We start from the raw sequence: 19,355 nt of genomic DNA on the forward strand, positions 1-19,355 counted from the left end.
TGTAACCCAGAAAAGAAAACACAGTATTGCCAGCTACATGCTTGGAGTTGCATCATTATTAATCACCTGTAGATATTACCATCTGAAAAGCAAATTTTCTGTAGTTATTCATGGCTGTTTTGTGCTAGACAGTGCATAAACACATATGACAGATAATCCTGTTTTGATGAGTTGCAATCTAAATAAACTAACTACACAAAGCATGGAAGAAAACAAAACTGTGAAATGCTTTAGCATATACAAACCCTTAATCTCTCTGTTTTTCAGCTCCACTTCTGTAAATTGGAGTAATGGTGTTATCTCCTAACTTCAATTTAGATTGCAACCCTACCAGAATGGGGATTAGCTTCTAATAGTTGGGTTTTGTTCATTTGTGCTTCTCCTGTGCTGAGCATAAGATGCCCCAATTTTAATCAGGAGCTGAGGGGACTGCTGTACAAAAAAAGCATTGAGGGAGTGGATATTTTCATTTCAAGGAAAGGTATGGGGGACAGAATGGCATATAATCCATGTGATGCTAATTGTAACTGCTCATTGCCTCGTTCACTCTATGTATGCAAATGTGTTTTGTTCCTTTGAACTGTGCTTAAGTTAAAAATGTGAGATGGAAGTTACAAATGCTGTTCATTCTATAATAAAATTCAAGGCTTTTGTAAGGAAATATGAATTCCTCAGCTTAATTCTGAAGTTTTAGCAGAACTAAAAACAAAATGCTTTTAGGAGGTTTTTTGGTTTTTTTAAAGTGTATTAAAATCACTGATCTATAGAACTGCCCTTTGTGCCGGGTACATTCTATATTTTAATAAAGCCTTTTACAGAAACAAATGATCCTACTATTCTTTTGCAAAGAAAAAAAACCCATCTGGATACATGAATCTCTTGCAAATTTTCACAAACTAAAGCTAATCCTGTTCCCGTTCCCACCGCAGCTGATTCTGAATTGAGATATACGTAGTGTACTTCTAAATATTTGACTGACTTCTGTGGACAAGTGGAATCTGTAATAAAAACGTTGATAAGCTTCTTTTGCCAATGTCTGAAAACTAAGGAACTTGTAAATAATAAAAGCATGTGGTAGCCTTGGCAGGATGGTACTCAAATAGCCCGTACTCTTTTGCTAAGTATGAATTCAATGTGTCATCAGTCAGCAGGGGGAAAAAAAGTACTGATTCTGGATATGAGTGTAAAAAGGGAAGTTGGACTATAGCTGCAGCATAGAAGACAAGATATGTAAGCAGCTCTAGCCCTCAAGCACCCTTTACTCCTTGCAGCATTTTTAGGGGAGTCCCTGAAAGCAGGACAGGCTACTGAGAGCGAGGAGCAGGCTGTTCCCTTAATCTGAGCAATGATTCCTTTTGCTTTGAACTTTCAGTGCCTTGTCCTCCTGCTCTGTCTCCTTGTCATGCAGGATGTACAAGAGAGGAATGAGTAGCTGAACAATGCAATATTCCCTCATGCAAAGCTCCCTGGGCTCAATGGGAATTTTGCCAGTGCAAGATTGCATCCCACTAATGGATACTTGGGGGAAGGACTAGATCAATGCACTGTTGTTCCCTATGCTATATTTAAACACATGTATTTCATGGAAATTTAAAAATGAAACTTCTGCACCACATGTATCCGTAGCCCCTGTGAATAATTGGAGCTATTCATTTACTGCGCTGGCGTAAAGCGCCCGTTGTTCAGAGCGGGGCAGTGGCTTCCCTATCTCATCTTCAGCAATGGTGATGAGAGAATAATTGTGGTGGCAGCAGACAAAGGTACTTATTTTTGTAGAGATGACTGGCCAGGCTGGTGGTAAACTGAGCTTTGCTTATTCCTTCCCCACCTGGTTTCTTGGTCTGACTGGAGTTTAAACCAATGAAATAAATTAAAATTTGTAATAAAGATGTGGATTAATTTCACGTGCCTGGCGATCATTAAAGGACAGCTGCTCTTTGCCACTTCCCTTGAGCAGATAAATGTGTCTTTGTTATTTTTGTGTTTGTTTTCCCCCATTGGTTTTGTATTTATCAATTTCTCTAATTAAAAAAACAACAACAGATGAATGGATGCTATTTCTGAAAAGAAAAAGCCCACTGCCCTCAATACAGACAGTCAGTGTTATTTTGCTGATGGGATGCTTTGCTTTTAAGAAAATGTGGCGTTTGAGCTTTTTTCTTGGCTTTTGAGAGGAGTCAAATGCATTAATTTACTCGGCCTCTGTGTGCTACTTTTGAATTCTGCTGTGGCTCCATTTGTAAGAGAATAGTGGGAAGGGTGTACAGTGCCTACTTCTTTCTTGTGCTTGTGACACAGAAAGAAGGGGTGTTGATTTGATTAACTATAGGCCACTGAAAAGATAGACAAAAAGTGGCAAAATGTAAATTAGCTGTCTCCCAATCTATCTTCCAATTGTTTGCTATTAGTTGTATGTAACTGCCCATGACACCCAAAACAGTTTTATTGAATGTGAGCTTTCTTTAGTGGACTCTGAGGGCATACCTAGGATTTTGGAGGTCAATCTTTAGGAACAGAGAAATCCCCCTCCCCTAGGTTTCTGCATAAAATGAATGTGCTGGTTGTTTTTGAGGTGATACCAGTGGCACCACTTCAGGTGTTAAATAGTGGCCCACCTGCAATGGATGCCTGTGCACACAGTTTTGCAGGAACAGGTTTTGAAACCTGAGCTGTTGAGTGTGATCTTTCTGTGGCTTAGTGTTAAAAGCTATGTTTTTCTTGCCTGAGACTCATTCCCTTGCAGCTGTAAGGCTCTAGCTAGTATAAACAGCTGTCCCTGAATGCTATCTGTTGTGTGACTTAAGGCTTGAACCTCTTTTCCCTGATTCCCAGGCTCATGAAGGTTGGAGGATGTTAAAAGGCGTATGGCAGAACCACCAGGATGAGGCAAAAACACTCCTTCTTGCTCAGACATGTTATTGAATTGAGGCTGTTGGAGAGAGCGTTGCCATGATCTGAACTCTTGGGAAGGTGGTCGTGAAGAGGGATAAATGGGTGGGATATCCTCAGTCAGAAAAACCTCAGATTCCCAGGAGAGACGAGTAGAAAAATAGGTTTCTCAGGGTCCCACCAAGGGTTATAAGACTGAAGTGACACAGAGATCACTGAGTAGGAAACTGTGAAGTGTGCTAAAAAAAGGCAGGACGGGTGAGACAAGTGTATCTGCTGTGCCTCTGTATCTCTTGGCTTACTCTGCAGTGAGTTTTTCTTAAGAAAAAAACCAAACCCAAAAAGGAACTACATAGCTGTAGGGTTTTTTTTCCCCTCCCACCTATATTAATCTTGTAATATTATCAGGGATAGGTATAGTTCTGCTTGTCTCTCACAGATGCTTTCCAAGTTCTTTGAAAATGTAAAATCTGTTATTTTTCCTACTAGTCCAACAGCAAAGACAATAAACTTCAGTCCTTTTAGTATAGATTTGACCATAAATACTTCCTTCCAGTATAGTGATGACAAGCAATGCAGTATCACAGTCATCAAAACACCTTAGATACCAGAGAGAGTTGCCTCTAGTGGGTAAACGTAAGACATTGCAGAATTTGTGAATGGCAAGGATGTATTGCTAGAGCTGAAAAAAAAAATCCTGAAAGCCTCACTTTGACAGATGATACACACTGAGACAGTATTGTTAACAAGATATGTGTGTCTGAAAGCAGGCTTTAACTGGAAAGGTAAAGTTTGCAAAGACCTGATGCAGGTAGAGGACCTTCTGCCCCCATTTGCTGCTGGTGTCTCTTCTACATGGTTGTAAAAGAGAGAAGCAGTGTGAAACTTTGCCTTGGCCTGAAGGTAAAGCATGGTCACAGCCTCAGCTAATTCACAACCTATGTGGTTTGACCTGATCTGCTCAAGTTGTAGCGTGAGCACTATTCAGTGTGTGAGTACCTATGCAGGAACACCAGACGAGGGGTGAACTTGGGGTTTGCGCTAGTGCAAATGGATGGCCATTATTTGCTGAGAGGTACAGCTGGTGTGAATTGGGTCATGGCAATACTTACCTGCTGGAAGGAGATGCAAGTAGGAGCGCTGCACAATTTGAAGCTAATGGCAAGTGCTACTGGGGAGGTGCTGGCTAGGCCAGGATGCCTAGCACCTCTACAAAATCCGCAGAGCAGCACTGGGTTGTTCTGTTCTGTGTCTGCCGGCACCTGAGCTGCACCCACTGCCAGAAGCAGTCCCGGCATCTCTGCCCCAAACAAATCCCCAGTGTGTGTCAGCACAGACATACCTGGAAGCCAGCTTGAGAAACTGATCCAAATGAAACCAGCTCAGCAAACACAACCTAAATACTTAGCTTTTGCTGAGATTAACTTCCCAATTTGGGTTTGCTGTGTGGCCTCCTCGTTGTTTGTGCTGGTCTCAGTGTGGGGTGAGCAGGCGGACGAGGTCAGACTGTGCATTCAGGATCAATATGGCCTTATACTGCCCTCAAGATACTCACGAAACTAGACTTTAGATTTGCTAAAATGTGGTTTCCTGTTTATTGGTTTGTTCTTTTTTTTTTTTAGTGAAGTGTTGGCTCTCTTCTTTGGAATTGAGGGAAGAGTGATAGTGGCCCTAGGCTAGCCAGCAAGTTTCGGCACAGCACTAAGCCTACAGGTTTATTAAACTCCAATAGAGGATAACATTGCCTCAGATCAATTAAAGTCAACAACCTAAGCCACGTGGAATTACATTAAGAGGAATTGCTCCTCTTCTTTTTTCTTTTTTAGTATGGATTGTTTATTGGTGAACACTGAAGCATGAAATGTTGGTGTGGAGCACTGCCTCTGTGTGACAGTCATTCTAGTCTCTAGAGGGCCTTGACAAATCTATCTAGATCTATAAAATATATACATGTTTTTATATCCAAAGCCTTGGTATGTTAAAGGTGGATCTCTTCCAGTTGTCACCCAGCACTTGCCCTCTTATTTCACACTTTCTTTTAGCAGGGGAAAAAAAAAACCCAACACCCCCCAACCCCTCCAAAAAAAAACCAAACCCAAACCAAATGCTGGGCAGTCAACCTACAATGTGTTAGATCAATGCAGACACCATGAAAAATAACCAGGACGTGCCTTTGTGGCTTTTGATGTATCTATGGCTGTTACTGAAACTAACAGATGCAAAAGCTAACTGCCAGATATCCAGCATGTGTGCCAATGCTGACAAACCTGCCAGATGCCTGGCAGCTGGTCTTGCCCCAACTCCAGTGGCTCTCTTGTATATAGATGGTCTTTTGAATAAAAAAAAAAGTGTTTCTGTGAGCTATCTCATGAAAGCATCTTCCCATAAACACAGTAAATATTTTTTTTTTAAAGTCAATAATCTACCGAGTTCATGTTGGAAGGAAGAAGGGAACTGAAGCCTTGATAATCTTTATCCAGTATAACTCAAGCTTTTTGGGGTGTAGCTTAGTTGCAGAAATTGGATGGTCTGCAATTCAGAATGTGAACGGTCATTCTGTCCCCTACAGTATGAGTCGTTACATGGAAGCCAACTCGGCAGGTTGGAGAGAAAAAGCTATTTGGATTTTTATAAACAAAGCTTTTGCTGTTCCAGACTACGGTGCTGAAAGGAAATCAATGTTTTTCCACCAAATGGGGTTTTATCTGGCCAGAATAAACAGTTATGACAGGATATTGGTGCTAAATTTATTAATAGTCTCTTCTAGCTTTGACATTCTGGGAAAAATTACCTGAGATAGAAAAATTTAAATTTACCTCTGTTGCTTTCCTTGACTTCCTGTTTAAGCTTCAGTTAGATATATGACCGTTTAAACAACTGACCTGGAATGTACCATGCAACAAGAAGAACTTTTTTTTAAATTGTAGGAATACAGTTGAGGCTGTGATAAAAATATTCCCTGAAAATTAGCAAATAAGATGATTCTGTAAGGAATAGAATCTCCAAACCAACCAATTACTTGATGCTGATACTTTTAACAACTTCGTGTTGTGGCTTGTGCTAATAGTTTTTGGGAAATACTATTTCTTTCTGTTCAGATTACAGGGCAGGTATGTTGAGTTGCAGCTATTAGTGTGCGAGCTTCACTTCCAGGTTCTGTAAGGTCAGATACCATTTTGTCAATCGTTAAATTAATGAGACTGTTCTCCAAATGATGCTCCAAGATGTTCCTTGATGAACGGGAATCACCACAGTTTGGGTGTTTGGCATTTGTGGGGATGAGTGGGTTTTGCTGTATAGTATGCCCCAGTCACCACCTTCTGTGGGTTTACCATCAGCATGGGCACAAGGCGAGATCAGACAGCTTTATTTTCAGTCTGAAATATTTTATCACCTTTTATGTTTCTTGCTTATAATTTTTTTTTCCAAATTACAGACACCAATGCCACAACTGAATTTATGCAGCCATACACCTGAAGAGCAGCCTGATTTATGTCTGAATGGAGAAGGGGCTCATTGTAAAGGTCATAAATCTACAAGCTTGTATAGGTTTGTAGATCATGAATGGGTACATTTAGTTTGGTACATTTCTCATTTACAATGAGAAATCATAAAATGAGTACCCCTTTCCACTTGAATCTTAGTGTGTGGATTCTGTTCTGCTGCAAATATCTTCATTTTCTCCCCATCTGTATTCAGTTTTACACTTAGAGGAATCATATCACTGCTCCTAGTGTTTTTGAAGCACTTTTGCTGACTTTAGGAGGTATGGAGAGGAATGCTTTGAAAAATCAGTTGCTGTTGTTATTGTTTATTATTATATTAGTCTCTTTTAGGTAAAGGTAACTGTATTGCTCTAGTTGCTCTGATTGAAATATTCTATCAAAACCACCATTTGCTCTTTAACCCAAGTTACCAAACATGCTGGAAATGAAAGACTTCATTCAGGGCTGTGGTCCTGCCAAACCATGGCTGTGTGTGTTTCCCAGGATCTTATTTACAAACGAGTTCCACCTTCCCAGACTTGTAAGAAATTCAAGAATATGAAATTTTCAGAAAGGATAAAAAGAATCACTTATTTGCTTGCCCTGTGAAGAACTGTTTAGCAAGCTCACTGTGAAGTGTTTTGCATGTTGAATGAAAGCTGAAAAGTAGCTTATTTACCCCTAAAGTGAAGTATGTTGCAAAACTGGAAAACATATAATTCTGCTGCCCTGGAGTCAAAGGCCTTGGCAAGTCTGCTTACTTGCTTGAGAGAAGTATAAGGCAGGATTTGGTCTCGAGTAGCCCAGTTCCTCATGCCTACCCCAATTTATACAATAATTGTTTTACCATGAAGACCTGTAAAAACGTATCTTTTGAGCTGCTAATCCTGTTCCTTTTTTGAATACCTTTAATGAAGCACAAGGGAAGAAGTCAGATAAGACATAACTGAAGCTGGTATTTAAGTGATAGGAAATTATCTGTTATTTGTTCTGTTGTGCATAAGGGTGTATGTACAGGGGTAACAAGCCTGTACATTGATATGTGGTTGTACTGGTAGATACTGAGGCAAGGCTGAGAAGAAGATTATTGGGCTAATTACTGTACTGCTGGCACATGGCACTGATGGAAGGAGGCTGCACTTTCTCTCATTTGACATTTCCCCTCCTAGTTTTGCTTAGATTTATAGCTATGTTAACGTGCTCTTTTCTATCGCAAAAGTCTTGGTAGGAACTTGGAGGTAAGAGTTACACCCAAATGGTGGGATGAAACCCCTCCAATTGTCTCCCTGGGGCACTGTCTCCCTCCTGCTTTCCCTCTGTTGCAATCCTGTCATCAGGTAGCAGCAGATTCTTGTGCTACTATGTCTTCCAGCAGCAACAAAAGTCATCTAGTAATCACTAGTGGAAGCTTTTATCCTGCCTCCATGCTGCTGTAGCACATGGCAATCAAATATTTCAGCATGTGTGGTACTAGGAACAGCCTCTGCAGTTGCCACCTCATGAAGGCTGCCTACCACTGCAGTGAGGCATGGAGTGACATGTGGAAGAATGACAGTGAAAGGCAAAGGGTATTTCTTGGCACAGGCTGCCTCTGTCCTTGGGGCAGATAAAGGAGTGTGTTTTTATGGCTCACTTCATGAGAAGGTTCTTCTGAGTTCTGGGAAATAATCAGATGTTTTAGTCTGTGCATTGAAACCAGAGGTGAGGTTGGGAAGCTTTAGGCAAGCAGCTAGGATGTGGAGAGTGAAGCATGTTCTCTCAAGCAAAGGAAGAGCAGAGACAAGTGTAAGAATTGGTAGCACTCATTTAGACATGCCATTTCAGCCCCTTGCATAAAATGAGATAAAGAAATTTGAGTGTCTGAAGGAAGTGGAGAAACTGCTGCCTAATAAACGACATGCTTTCTTCCACTGTATGCCTGAAACTTCCATTTATGTGGACTTGACCCCAGAGGAAAGTTTCCAAGACAAAGTGACTTACAGATCAGACTGGTTGGGAAGAATTTGATCAGCGGTGGGAAGTAGATTGTGGAGGGAACCATGCAAGAGATGCAGCTGTTACGGTCTGCCCTCTCTATATGGCTGTGATGCCCGGGCAAGTGAATGTAGGTGGAACCAGCCCAAAAGCTGATGCCCAATTTTATTCTACAAGTGTTGGCTTATCACTGTCAGCCTTTATGCAGACCTGCAGCAGGCTTGGATGCTGCAGGTATTGGAGCATGTCAGTCTTCAAGGGAACAGAGGGCCACTTTGATCTGCAGGACAGTGAGAGAAGAGAGGGGCATGGGTCTGAACACGTGGGAAGCATGGGGAACCCTGTATGGTGACCATGTCTGCCCAGGGAAACATGACTTTTGCACGGGCTGTCTATATTCATGAACACAATGCAATAGCTCACACTCCAACAGGAACACTTTCCCTAGAGGAAGCTATTTAACAGCAAATTGGTCTGGTAATTTTTAGTGATGACCTTGTGTTAATTACAAGTTGCTATATTAGTTAATCCCTTCTGAAGGCCAGCTGTTCTGTTGGCATTAACTACTTGTTTACCAAGCCCAGGGCAATTATAACTTTTTTTTCCTCCTGCTTTTATTGTTTTTTATTCAGATCAACACAGCCAGGTGATGAACCCTTTTCATTCTGTTTTACTGCCTAGCGGCTTGAATGGACCATGCCCGATAGAGTTCCCCTTGCTAAGTCCTGGGTGTTTGCTTGCCTTACAGCAGAATTTTGGCACCTCTGTTCTGGACCACCATTTTGAGAAGCATTATACAAAAAGTGTCAGTCTCTCAACCAAGGGCCCTGGTTTTAGTAAGGTCTTGGTGGTTACCCAGAAACACTTTGGAAATGGAAAATATCGTTTAGGAATAACAGTAGTCATATTGGGAATAGGTTGTAGTGGGAACAGGTATCCCATAATGCAGTGTGGGATTGGGGGCTGGAAAGAGAAGAATCAAAAGGCCCCTTGGGATAGGCTGTCTGTGCAGCAGCTCATGGCTGCTGTACCCACTGGGGACAGTGTATCCACTGTGCTTGGACAGTAGTTCCCTTCAGGTCCATGTCTTCTACCCTGGGGAGAGTGGGTTCCAGGGCCAGTGGCAGTGCTGTGTCCCCAGTAGGTGATGCAGTTTCAGAACAAAGTAAACTTTGGTATCAAATGCTCCTTAAGGTTGCAATATGTGTGGGGACCAAAGAGGGACTGGGCATTGAGCAGGACGGGGGCTGTGTGTGGGACTGGGATGCTGCAGTTTCCTATTGGTGCTGCAGCTCTGCTTTTGAGGTCTTCTGATATCTCTGGAAGCAGCAGGTACAACTGGGAAAGACTGACTCCTGATTAAGGAGGGCCATGTACCTGTTTCACATACTTGGACCAGACCATGGGTGTAGCTCTCAGAAAAAGCAATTGCATAGAAGGACAATGAGAAAAGGTGCAGAATACTGCCAAAGACTGGGGCTCAGCAGCAGCTCTTCTGGGCATCATTCCCAACTCTGGCCAGAACAACTGCACTGATACTGCAGAGGCTTCCATCTCTTAGAGAAAACTTCTGTGCACGTGGAGGAGAAGACAGTTAGGACTAGTCTGTCTGGAAGTCCCAAAGGTAATTCATGATTGATTGACCTGATTCATTCTTTTTAAATGATTGGATTTGAGGATAAGCCTAGAGCAGTCATTAATATCAACTTCAGCAAGGCTTACAACCCCCTAGCTTGCAGTGTTCTTGCATGCTAGGGTGGATATCTAAATGGATAACTATCTGGTTGGATGATGGGGCTCAGAGAGTAGTGGTTGATAGGACTGTACTCTGCCAGGAAGTCAGTGACAAGTGCATCACATCGAGGGTCTGCCCTGTAGCCTGTCCTGGGGCTTGTTCTGATTAGCATGCTTATTAGTGAACTAGAGCAGGTGACAAAGTACATTCTTATCAGGTTTGTGAATGACATCAGACTGGGAGGACCAGATGGTGTACTGGAGGGCAGGCCTGCCATCCAGAGGAATGTGGACAAACTGGAGGGATGGGCCTAAAAGAACCTTATCAAGTTCAGCAAAGGCAAATGCAAAGTCCTGCTCATGGGAAGAAAGAGCCCCTGGCAGGGATACAGGCTGGGGGATAGAGGAGCTGGGGGGACCAGAACTGTGGAAAGTGACCTAGAGATTTGAGGGAAGCATGTGAGCCAGAAGTGTACCTTGACAGCAAAAGAGGCCAACAGCATCCTGTGCTGTATCACCAGCACATAAGCAGCAGATCAAGGGAAGTGTTGTCCACTATTCACAACTTGGTAGATCCCATCCAATAACTGTATTCCTGTTTGGGCTCCCTGGCGCAACTAGCCAGAGTGATTTCAGCAGAAGCCACCACCTCTTGCCCTGTGAGGATGGGCTCGGGGATTTGTGTTTGCTCAGCCTGGAGGAGAGATGACTTTGTGAGCAGATAAACAGAAGGCCCCTAATGCCTAGGGAGATGATGTTAGGGTGATGGAACCAGACTATGAACAGTACTGCATGATGAAAGAGGGAGCGACAAGGGGTATAGATTGAAATGAGAGGTTCAGACTGGACATAAGGAGAAACCTTTTCCCCCATGAACAATCAGACAGTGAGACAGGTGGCAAAGGTGGCTGTGCAGTCCCTGTCCTTCAAGGCTGTGAAGACTAGACTAGATAAAAACTTGAGCAACTTGTTCTGACCTCATACCTAAGCTTGGCTTGAGCAGGTAGGTTGGATAAGAAACCATATTGAGATCTCTTCCAACCTGCATTATCTGATGAAAAATGTCTAGAAAATTGAACCAGGAGGAATGTCTACATCTCCTAGAAATTGAACATGGCTTACTTGCAAGTGCATTTCATATAGGAGTGAAGATTGGAAGTAAATCAGCCAAAGTATGCAAAATAGTAGATTTATACAGTGTCCCCCATTGTAAAACTATTTTTCTGTGTAGTTTGAGAAGATGCATCAAGAAGAGTGTGGCCAGCAGGTCAAGGGAGGTTCTTCTCCCCCTCTATTCTGTCCTGGTGAGGCCTCATCTGGAGTCCTGTGTCCACTTCTAGGCTCCTCAGCTCAAGAGGGACAGAGAACTTCTGGAGAGAGTCCAGCACAGGGCCAGCTAGATGATCAGGGGACTGGAACATCTTTCATATGAGGAAAGACTGCGGGACCTGAGGCTGTTTAGTCTAGAGAAGAGGAGACTGAGAGGAGATCTTATTACCATTTACAAATATCTAAATGGAGAATGTCAGGAGGTTAGGGCATCTCTTTTTTTCTATGGTATCTAGCAACAGGACAAGGGGTAATGGGATGAAGCTGGAACACAAAAGCTTCCATTTAAATATAAGAAAAAACTATTTCACTGTTCAGGTGAGGGAGCCCTGGCACAGGCTGCCCAGAGGAGTTGTGGAGTCTCCTTCCTTGGAGGTCTTTAAGACCCACCTGGACATTTTCCTGTGTGACCTGATCTAGATGGACCTGCTTCTGCTGGGGGGTTGGACTAGATGATCTCTAAAGGTCCCTTTTAACCTTACCATTCTATGATTCTATTTCTCTGCCTCTTTCATGGACAAGGCATTTGCCTTTTTATATGCCTAAAACTTCTCCCTTTATTTTCGTATCTATCAGTCTTGTCCGTCAGAAAGCAATTTGTGTTAAAGACGTTCAATGTGTCAGGTAGAATAGATATTTATCTGGATACTGATTTTTTTTTTTATTAGTATTATTTTTTTTTTCCCCTCAAGGGTTCCTTCTCTGTCTCCTCTGGAAGACTATTAGGGAATCTCGTATGTCCCTCCTATCACAAGTGTCTCATCACCAGGGAAAGCCGAAAAGCAAGCATACTTTTGTCCCATGCTCTTTTGCCCCATGTATTCTGAGTACATGTCTCTACACAGTTACATGCTGGGCTTGCACTCAGCCCAGCTTTCCTGCCACAGGGCTGCCCATTGAGGTATCTATGCAGGCATGGTGTAGGTTGATGATGTCAAGTCCTGGTCTCGTGTTCCCCTCTCAGGAAGGGCACTCGTGAGTGTTACGCAACTGGAAAACTGAGCATACACACTTGCTGACGTCTTTTTAATGGTCAGGCTAGTGTTTTCAGACAAATAATAAAAAAGTGAGGGTTTCTTTAAACTCACCTGAGCAGGGGCGTCTTGATATTGTGGCATGCATTGTGTACATAACAGTTAAATGCATTTGCATTTTATCTGTGCCAATCTGCAGCAAAGCCTCGGGTATGAGTATGTAGGTGGCATGTTGCTTACTGTCCCTGAATGCTCTCTTGGTAAACCTGCATTCTTGTCTTCAATGTGAATTATATCAGTTATATGTATGCACAGACCTCTTTGTAGAAGGCTCTTTCCTTCCTGTGGGATTGCTGCCTTCAACCAGAGGTAGTAAGTGGGTGGGTGGTTGGTTGGTTTGTTTTTCTCCAGAGTGCAGTAGAAGTTTTTTTTAAGGTGCATCCGTGTTTCTGTGCTGATACATACCCAATCAACAACATACTTTTGTCAGGCTTGTACTCAGCTAATTGTAGCTGTTTCACTGAAGAGTTTGGGTGCATTTAGAAGTCCTTGGGGCCATTGACATTTGGGAATTCTTGCCGCAAGCATGACTTGAAGGCAGATACTCCTGGTCTATGTTCCTGCTGGATGTTATGCTCACACTATTGGCTGTTGTGTGAGTGGAGTAGTGCTGACTGGGGGTGGTTACTGCTTTCTGTCAAGGAAGAGGATTTTGTGGGCTGGATGAAAGGATGATATGTGTTTACAGAATCAGTGATGAATGTGTTGCTGTACAGATTGAGGAGCTGTTCACTTCTGTGTGTCAGAAATGGTTAAAGACAAAATACAGAGAGCAACTAGGGGAAGGGATGTGACAGTCCCTAAGACAAGTGGTGAGAAGGTAGGGTTAGTACTCCCCTATTTTGTCTATTAATTAATCTAAAAGATGAAGCTTTGTATTCAAACAAAAAATGTATAGCTTTTAGCCAAGGCAGGCAGTAGGCTAACATCTGAGAAGATTACATTTTAGCAGTACAAGGAGAAGGTTTTGCAGGCAGTGTTGCAATGGGGAAGTACCTCCAGAGTCAGGAGTCTAAGACATGGACCTTCCACTGCCCTTTGTTAGTTGTCATCTTTGTGCAGAGTTAGTATAGTTTTAGGTCAGATGTAAAGGAGCAGATAGAAGTACTTTTCTAGGTCCATTTGTGTTAAATGGAGAAGTTACTGGTCCTGTCCAGGACCCTCAATGCTTGAAGGGGGCTGGGTTTAAAGGGAAAAACAAAAAGGTGGTTTTCTTTTTTTTTTTAACTACTAGGATCCCCAAAGAGATGGATGGTACTGAGCAGAAAGAATTAAGAAATGCTAGGAGAGTGATACTAATGAGGCTGTGTCTATAACCTCTCTGTATATCTTTGCTTCCTTAGGGAGTAGGCTGGCTACGTTTTGTAGTTACTTCTGGCTCCTATTGCTTTTGTAGAAAAAATTATCTCTTTGTCACTAGAGGCCATTGCAAAAATTTGCACTTTGGCTCAGAACAGCTGAAATAATTCATGTCACCACTACAGTGTATCACCTTGTTATAGTGCATATCTGCAGGGCCAGAGCAAGGTTTTTCCACTGCCCCAGGCAGGTAGAAAATTGCTGCCTAGATAAGAAAGGGCACCACCAGTATTGCTGGCGGCAGTCTGAACTACTCCTCTGCTATGACTTGCTGCCCTCTAGTAGAGGTGGCAAGAAGGCATGTGGCCAAATTTCAGCTGCTCCCAGCCATTTGAATAAAGATGCTCATCTGTGACCTGCCATCATGGAAGGTGAAGATGTTCCCCTTTCAGTTTTCTGCTTATCAAACAGACATGTTAGGTGCCAGCGTGGTGTAGGTAGCTGGAGGCAGTGAATCTTACCAGGGCAAGTTGTCTCTGGAGCAGTGGAAGCAAGGTCTTGCTCTTTGCTTCACTTCTGCAGCAGGAATTATAGTCTCAAGTACAGGACAAACTGAATGGATGGGCATTGTAGCACCTTTAAATTAAGTTTCTTGTCTACTTGTTTTTTTCTTCACCTAACAACCCCTGCAGCAAGGAGTTTTGGAGCCTTAGATCAGTGGCACCTATTTTCTAGACCTGTCCATGCTGACAATTGGCAACAGAACTTAAGCCCAGTAAGGCTGTTGCTATGTGTTGGCTTCACGTCTGCCACCAGGTTAGATGCGACTGTAGCAAGAGACCCTGGTAGCCTTCTTGGAAAAGAGATTAATGTGGGGAAAGCAAAGAGAAGAATGAATTATACTGGTTGAGCAAATCCAATATATGGATTGAAGTTGTGCTGTGTCAGTGTTTTGTAAGCCTAGAATACTGTCAAAACCCATTACCTGGTGATGTTACTAGTTACTGAGAATGTTCAGCAGTTTTGCCAAGTGTATTGTAGAGTCAAATTCACTCAGGAATTCAGTAGATACTTTTAATGCCTGCAGGCTAGTTTGATTTGTTTTCTGTGAATTTAGTTTGTTTTGCTTTCTCTAATTGATTGAACTACTGGAGAAGAAGCAAAGGCAAAAGGGTGTTGTCTGGCCTATTCATATGTTTGGAATTTTATGGGTTTTATCCAAAAATCTTAAAAGATTAATATATTAATGTTGCCTAAATCTTAAATGAAAGCTGAGATTCTCAGACAATAACAAATACAGAAGCTGGGACTTGAATAGTAAAGTAGTACCAATTTCAAACCCATTAAAAAATATCGGCCTATATACCAGGCCAGATACTGATATACCTGGCTTTGGAGAAGGCCGTTGAAAAACAGAAAATCTGTCAGATTACACACAAATAGATTTTTACAAAGGCAGTTGTATGTAATTTCCTTTGAAAACAAAAGTTTTACTGACTTGAAACTCTTTTTAGGTGACTTAACCATTTAATCCGAACTTTCAGCCAAATTTATTAGAGCAGCACCGTTTAGACTCTGCTTTGTTGTGAACTTAACGTCTGCTGAATATTTACCAAACAGGGTGCTGCTTCTAAGCCGTCATTGTTTCACAGTTAGAAAAAGTGACTTCAAATTGAAACCATGAGAACCTGAATCATCCTTAAAATTCTGTTAGCTGAGTAGTCAATGCCTTTTAAAAAAAATATTAACACAGACTTCCATGTTTGACCCTTAACACAAATGCTAGGGGCTGAAGATATAGCACACTGAATTTATTTCCCCACCTTCAAATTGGAGTTTGTGTGTTAAAATGAGCAAAGCTTGCAGTGATTCTGTGTGAGCTTTCTTGCCTGCTGTACAGACTTATTTTTTTTAGTTGTATTAGCCAAGTATTGTAAAAAATACTTAATTTTATTTTGCTTCAGACAGCTAGAGAAATTTAGTATAATTCTTTAATTTACATGGCTCAAGGCAATATTAAGAGGTTGTAGAAGCTTATAAATGGGGGTGAATGTCATTACTAGAAAAGCAAACTATGCCTGAAGCCATATTCCCGGTTGCCCATTCTTAGGAGCCTGACTGATGTTTGCTAGTGGATTTATCTGGAGCAGCTGAAGCTGCTAGCCCTCCCAGCGGGCTATGCCTTTGTCACTGAGATTGCTGTGCTCATGGTACACTGATTGAATGAGATGTGCTTCCAGTCCTCAACAGCTTGTATCCACGTATATTAACCTCTACCACATTTAGCAGTAGTTTGTGAGGTTAATTTCCCATTTCTCAAAATGTGGAATACATATTTCATGTTTTTAATCTAATAACTGTCCAGAACACTATCTAGAAAGATTTACAGGTCTGAAAATATTTTTTTAAAATAGTCCAGAAAAAAAATGTTATAGACTTGGGAGTTGGAGTTAACATATGTCTTAAACACACGTTATAAGTTTTCATGCCCCAATAAAAGTAGATGTTCATGGGGGAAAATGATAGAATATAGTTGCAGCAAAACTAATACGTTCTGTGATTCCAAATCACAAAGTTAAAACAAATGTAATTTTGAGGCAGAGATCTTTTATTTGATAACTAGAAATTATAAAATCAATAAATTAAACTAGTAAGACTCAACCAAATGAAGATGTAGGAAAGCATTCTGGGATACATAAGGAAGAGTGTGGCCAGCAGGTCGAGGGAGGTTCGTCCCCTCCTCTACTCTGCCCTGGTGGGGCCTCATCTGGAGTCCAGCGCAGAGTCACCAAGATGGTCAGGGGACTGGAACATCTTTCATACGAGGAAAAGCTGTTTGATAAGAGGAGACTGTGTGGGATGGGGGGGTGAAATCACATTAATATTTATAAATATCTAAATGGTGGATGTCAGGAGGTTGGGACATCTCTTTTTTTCTATTTAAACATAAAGAAAACCTATTTCACTGTAAGAGTGATGGAACCTTGGCACAGGCTGCCCAGGGAGAGCTGCCTGGACATGTTCCTGTGTGACCTGATCTAGGTGAACCTGCTTCTGCAGGGGGGTTGGACTAGATCATCTCTAAAGGTCCCTTCCAACTCCTATGATTCTGGTGATTCTGTGAAAATGAGAATGTAAACTGAAATACTGAGTCTCTAAACCAAGGTGAATAAGAATATGATTTGTAAACTTTGCCCTTATAATTACCTCTGATGCCTGTGATTGGTGTGGAAATGGAAGACATCTACTTCAGAAGCTAGCAGATCTCTAAAGAACACCATTTCATCTATCCTCAGTAAAGGACTGTGCTGTCAAAGAGCAGACTCTAAACCTTTATACCCATCACTGCATAACATCTTTCAAACAAAATGTAGATATAAGTTATTGGGTTTTTTTGGTGAGGATTTTTTAATTCTTATTTCCCACAGTCAAGGTGACAATACAGGAAATAAAGCAGATGCTGTTAAGGAAGGTGGCATCAAAACCGTTTTGACAGCTTTGTTTTAATGAGGATCACATTGGTACTGACAAAAGCAAAACTGGAACATAAGCATGGTTCCTTGAAGAGTTCGGGAAATCATTGAAACTAAATGGCGTGACAAAGTATAAGTGACAATTAGGCTTTGCTTCAAAAGTGCTTGCTGTTTGGTAGGTCAAATGACTGCCACGCTTCCTAAGGCCATGTAAAACGTAACAGTGGTATATCTGTAACACAGAGACCTTTGGCCAATTCACTGTTGACGTCTGAATCGTTTTTCCTCCTGCTTCTCAGACTGAATTTAGAATGTGGGACCCATGATATACAAAAGTCTTTCTTTAAGAGATAATTGCCCTCTTGACGCTCATCAAAGGTTTAGTGTCTGATGGTGAATGCCTCAAGTGTATGAGGCTAGCTTTTTTTTTTTTGGCAAGTTTAAGAAAAAAAAAGAAGAAATAAACAGGAAAAACTTCCCTGTGTCTTGGAACTTTGTATCTTTCCTTAGTTGTTTTAGAATTCGGGTTGCATCCAGTTGTAATTGATGGATTTTCTTGACTTGAAATCTGTCCGTATTTGCAGATACTAAAATTATGCACTTGAAAAGCAGCGTGTGATACAGCACTTCATATGTTTTTACACTTTTAGGTTTGTGGGTTTTTACAACTACATTAAAGAAAAAAATAAACATGTATATGTCTCTTGTCTGGTGTTGTATTATACATCAATAGAGTTGTGTGAAAGAGATTGACATCCTAGATTTATATGAAATAAAAAACAAATGGGGCTTTCTTCCACCGTCATTTTTCACAGAATCTTAAGGATTGAATTGGAAGGGACCTCAAAAGATCATCTAGTCCAACCCCCCCATCCAATTTTTTCAGATCTAGAATTTGTCACCAGGACAACTTCACTCATAGGTCTAACGTGGTCAAATATTTTTACTGCTGCTAGTGTAGATGAGCAGCTTACAAGCAGCTGCAGCTTCCATTACTGATGCTTTGCTGTCACCTAACATGGTGTTTCTGCATTACAAGGTACATGGTTAACAAGGTACATGCACAGATTCATTTTCTCATTCAACAATTGCTATGTAGGTAAAGTGAGTTATTTAGGAGTTGCCTTGGACTGAAGATAGCACCTGCACCTAGCTTTCACCATCTCAAATATTGACTTGTCTCGAGGCCCCTTTCACCAAGGTCACTTTGGTGTGATCTCTCCTTTATTTTTTTGAGTGTGCAGAGGGATCGAGGAGTGACTTCACTTTGCCTTGCTCTTCATTGCTATTGCTGTTTTTAATTAGTCTTCATTGGTACACATTCACTGAGGAAAAATGCAAATTGTAGGCTGCAGGTCTTGCTGCATGCTTACATCATTGAATTTGTGGCCTGAAAAAAGGAATGAATAAGAACACAGTGCAGCTGCAGAGATGGAGGGTCGTTACTGGAAGAAGGCCGGTTGAGACCTGGACCTTGGTTGGCTATGGCTCCCCAAGAGGGAGCATCCCCTGGGAAAAACCCACCCCAGGGCCCATCCACAACAGCTGCTTCCTGTGTTTCTTGCCTGTGTGCTGTGCAGCCTGGTGTTGGGAATGCAAGCATGAGATGCTCCATGGGCCACTGTGACTCAGCCTGTGGTGAGTAGAGGCCAGAAATGTTGCTGGTGGTGGGTATGACTTCATTCATGTGTCAGGACTTGACCTCCTGACATAGATGGCCCCTGGGAACCTACAAGAGCAACAATAGTGCACCATGCTTGCAAACCAGAGGCAGGGGAGTCCCAGGGCTTCCAAGTTTACTGCTTTTCTTGGTATTTCGTGTCTTTCTTAAGACGTCCTGGAAAAATTCAGCTTTTGATTAAAAGCAGTAACTTTGGAAAAGTTGAAAATACGAGCTCTAAACCTCTACAAGACAAACATAAGAAAATCACTGTACCTTTTATTTTAAACATGAAGATTTTTTTAACTCCTCAAAATCGCTGGCTAATGACTTTTGAATGGTGACCCTGGACCTTTATGAAAATAATCCTGTCTGGAAGTCAAACTTCTGCTGACATGGTGACATTGCACAATGTTAGATGGCATAGAGTTATTCCAACTAACAGAAAATCATCTAAATGTCTTTCATTCTGCATCTT

The sequence above is a fragment of the Colius striatus genome, chromosome 2 (assembly GCF_028858725.1).
Source record: "Colius striatus isolate bColStr4 chromosome 2, bColStr4.1.hap1, whole genome shotgun sequence".
Taxonomy (NCBI): Eukaryota; Metazoa; Chordata; class Aves; order Coliiformes; family Coliidae; genus Colius; species Colius striatus.